This window comes from Anopheles arabiensis, chromosome X (assembly GCF_016920715.1).
Source record: "Anopheles arabiensis isolate DONGOLA chromosome X, AaraD3, whole genome shotgun sequence".
In the NCBI taxonomy this organism is placed as follows: Eukaryota; Metazoa; Arthropoda; class Insecta; order Diptera; family Culicidae; genus Anopheles; species Anopheles arabiensis.
The window spans coordinates 24,648,215-24,652,673 of record NC_053519.1 but is presented as its reverse complement, the minus strand read 5'-3'; the positions used below and the strand labels follow the sequence as shown (position 1 = coordinate 24,652,673).

The following is a 4,459-nucleotide window of genomic DNA, read 5'->3' as shown; positions in this document are numbered from 1 at the left end:
CAAGCTAGAACTACAGGCAGCGCTACTGAGCGCAAGACTAAAACGCATGGTATGCGACAGCCACGACCTGGAAATTAAAGCCACGCACATTCTGAAGTAGTGCTTTTGTGGATCAGAACACCTACCCATGAGCTAAAGCAGTTTGTAGCATGTCGAGTAGGCGAAATATTGTCACTATCAGACTCAAAGAAATGGAGACACGTCCATACTAAAGAAAACCCTGCCGATTGTTTAACAAAGTGGGGGAAGGATACTATGATAGATCCACAAGGCAGATGGCTGAACGGGCCTGCGTTTCTGTATCTGAATGAGAACAACTGGCCTGCGCAAAAACCAATTGAAGCTACAAACCAGGAACGAAAAACATGCTACAACTCAGTGCACCCAAGCCCAGCATCACCCCATAGAGTGCTAGTAGTAGATGCATTCAGAATTTCCAGTTGGAAAGTTTTAGTGCGAACTGTCGCAAATCTTTGGCGTTTCGTTCCCAATTGTCGGCGTAAAGCAAAAGGTCTGCCAATACAATCCCTCAAAACCACCAAAAGGCAAATCGGCAGTATCAAACAAAAAATAGCAGCAGAACATACACCCCTAACCAGCGAAGAATACCAGAAAGCCGAACGATTTCTGCTGCAAAACTCACAGATGGATGCTTTTGAGAAAAAAGTTCAGGTGTTAGCTAAGTCCAACTCGACTCACGCCCCACGTACCACTCAGAACGAAACTGCACCTCAAGTACCACGCAATAGCACGCTTTATGGCTTAACCCCCTTTTTAGATGAGTTTGGGATCTTGCGAATCGATGGGCGCACAGCCAAAGCTCATCACATTCCCTTCGATACAAGATACCCCATCATCCTACCGAAAACACACTACGTTACAACACTTGTTTTGAGGGAGTATCATCAACGCTTTCTACGAGCGATATCCCAGATGACGGCGTTTCGAAGACAACATTGACATTGCAGAAATAAACTGTTCGCCAAAAATCCATGGAGCAATTCGTGAGTGTTACAAAACCGTTAGATGCTGGTAGAAAAAAAGGCCATAGACAATAAACTGTTGAATGTCATATGTAGCCATGCCCTACTATTCCGTTTGGTAGAGGCAGACGATTTTAAAGATTTCATTCGAGATTTGTGCCCAAGTTATACGCTTCCAGCAAAGAAAACTCTAAGCAGTACGCTACTGAATGTAAATTATGGAAAACTCTTAGAAGTTGTGGAAGAAGAACTAATTAACTGTAAAGCAGTATGTTTAACTTCAGATGGTTGGACCAACTCTAAGAACGAAAGTTTCCTGGCGGCCACTGCTCATTTTATCGATAGCGAATGCAAACAAAAAAGCTATTTGCTAGCTTGCGAAGAATTTTCCAACAAACACACTTCGGAAAATATTGCAGTGTGGATGAAACAAACAATGGATAATTTTAAAATCTCCGAAAAAGTAGTTTGCGTAGTCACTGACAACGCTGCGAATATGAAACGAGCAGTACAGCTGGCCAAAATAGAACATATTCCATGCTACGCTCATATACTTAACCTGATTGTTCAAAGTGCCATATCGAATTTCATCCAAAGCACAGTAACGTCCGTAAAAGAAATCGTGAAACATTTAAAAAAAAGTGCAGCGGCCTCGTTGAAACTGCGTGAACTGCAGGAACATTTACATCGAGTCCAAGTTAAAGTTATATTGGATGTTCCTACACGCTGGAATTCGACGTTCCATATGCTGGAACGTTTTTATTCCAATAAAGATCCAATTGTATCTTCACTTGCTATTCTTAGCTATAATTCGCATCTAAATGAAAACGATTGGACCATTATGAATGAGGCATCTAATGTATTGGAGTTTTAAGATTTAGTAACTAAAAAAATTTCTGCTGAACAAACAGTAACGTTGTCCAAAATGCGTGTAATTACATCTTTAATGATTAAGAAATTAGAATGCAATTCAGATTATGAAACGAATGAGGTGAAAAAATGAATCAAATTATTGAGTGATGGATTACATGAAAAATTTGTTTACATAGACAGGGAAATTGTTAGGCAAGCCACCATTTTGGACCCCGGTTCAAACAAAAAGGATTCCAAAGCGACACAGAATTTCAGCAAATCTGCAAACATATATTGCAACGACTAGACAAATTGCCTACACAAACCAATGAATTTCAACTACAAACTGTTAAGGAAACTGAAGATGCAATTAGTGAGGATCTCATTACCGATAGTATTTGGAAAGATTTCGATACCGAACCAAATGATTCCCAAGTTATTTTGCATACGCGAACTGAAACCCAGAAGGAACTAGACAATTACTTGGCCAAGCCATTGTCACATAGAGCGGACAAGTTATATAAACTTTTGTCACTCGACTCATAAGAACATATTTTCTTTCAAACATGTAAGTAAAAATAATTGGCGCATTCCGCTCACATTCCGCAAGTTAAAACCTGGATTTATGCAAGCCATCATTTTCTTTGCGAAGCTTTCAAGCGCACATCTTCTAGCTCATTGTTTCAACTTATCTAGCAGCACTCCTGGCGGAGAGCATTTTCGCTCCTGACAGCGCATCGCACATACGCAGCCTTTGTGCAGCACTCCGTATGGTGCGAAACTTCGCTCCTGGGAGCGCATTGCACAATCGCTCCTGCGTGCAGCGCTACTTGTGGTGCGAAACTTCGCTCCTGAGTGTAGCGCTCCGTGGATTGCGAACCTTCGCTCCTGGTAGCGCATCGCACAACCGCTCCTGCGTGCAGCGCACAGTAAAGTGCGAAACTTTGCTCCTAGGAGCGCATCGCACAATCGCTCTTGTGTGCAGCGCTCCCTGAGGTGCGAAATTTCGCTCCTGGGAGCGCATCGCACAATCGCTCCTGTGTGCAGCGCTCTGTGCGGAGCTACCTCGTTTTCCTGTGGGCAGTGCGGGAGCGCGCACAATAAGAAGAGCGGAGTGATTGAGGTAGCTCTTTCGCTCTTGACCCAACACTATCCACGAGCCCCCCTCGTGTTGTTTTTGTTGTTGGAAGTTGAAACCGAAACCCCCCTCGTGCGCTGCTAAATTCAGCTAAGAACGAAATTGAGTGGCTCAAGCGAAAGAACGACAAAAATGATGAACGAGCTCGTGTGCTGTGTGCTGTGACAATAACACACACACGCACACACTCAACCAACAATTGCCGAAGGCGCCTTGTGTGAAAAATTTTTACTTTAAGATTTCCTTAAGTTTTTACACTAGCAGCAGCTAAAGTAAAAACTTTCAGCACGGTACAAACCGGCGCACACATTCAAATGCTTGCATTGATGGTCCTGCTCACGCACTCATTTGTATTTATCCCTCCCCTTATATTTTCGGATTGCTGGTTGTAGTAGTGACGCTTTTTCTTTTTGCTTTATGCACACTTTCGCATGCTATTTATTGGACTTCCTCTTTCCACATGCGTTTTGGCACACTCACACTCTGTACACGGCCGGATGCTTCACCCCCTACTATTGTAGCGGTTCCGTTATCCTTCCTCTCGTTCCTCCTTCTGCCCTTCTCGCTAGGACATCCTCGACTGGTGCTGTGCGTGTTCAGCCGGCGCCTGTCTGGAAATGACGTCATCGACTGGTGCTGCGCATGTTCAGCCATATCCTTGGCGTCCTTGAAGTGCGCTCTCCTACGAAAGAGCTGTGTTGAAATCTGTTGATGAAAATTAACCAATAATTAATCCATGTGCTTTATAAAACAAAACAAAAAACAGCTAAACAACATTTTGCACATAGGATAGAAACGCTTACCTTGATATTTTAAAACCAGACAACGTTTTCCTTCCGTCAATCGTTTTGCAGGATGTTGGCAAGGACAACAGGTAACCGTCGATTATGTAACTTTTTAGACGACAAGCGTTAGTTGAATGTACCCATTGAAGCACACACGAGGATAAGAAACATACCTTAGAAATTTACAAGGATAAATCATTCCATAATTGAAGAAGAAGTAACACGGTACAAAACGTAAACGAGCAAACTACAGGGCACAAGAAATCACACATCACTCCAACACATCCTTCCACGATGAAAGTTCTGGACAGACTGAGGGTGCCTAACACCCGGATGAGCGCGATAGCAGAAAAATCATGGGAGATCGAGAGAGATGTGTAGTCTCGGTTCAGCGGCATCCGCATGCAGATGCATGTGTGTGTGTCACTCGAAGGATTTCGGTTTCCCCTTCTCCCGTTTTTCGTTCATATGCCACACGATCGGCGTTGTGCCGTCCAAAATCTAGAGAAAGAAAACATGCTCTCTCGCTTTTGCACACAGGAAAGTTTTCCAATAGCTTCGGTTTTGCTGGTTAGGCATGGCGACACACGAAATCTGGTGCGATACCGGCTTTCAGTGGAGCAAGTACAGTCTGTTCCCGAGTTACGCGGTTTCTCTAGGTGTGTCATCGGCAACAGTTCGAGGCGTACTGAATTTGCAAT

The 4,459-nt window shown here is 43.6% G+C and overlaps 1 long non-coding RNA gene across 1 annotated transcript; it reads right to left on the bottom strand.

Moving 5' to 3' along the window:
* Positions 1-3,342: 3,342 nt before the first annotated feature.
* Positions 3,343-4,173, bottom strand: LOC120906542. The gene is made up of 3 exons (XR_005740117.1): positions 3,932-4,173; positions 3,777-3,866; positions 3,343-3,678 (listed from the first exon to the last, which is right to left on the bottom strand). It is a non-coding gene; the product is annotated as an uncharacterized LOC120906542 (long non-coding RNA).
* Between the last annotated feature and the right edge of the window lie 286 nt (positions 4,174-4,459).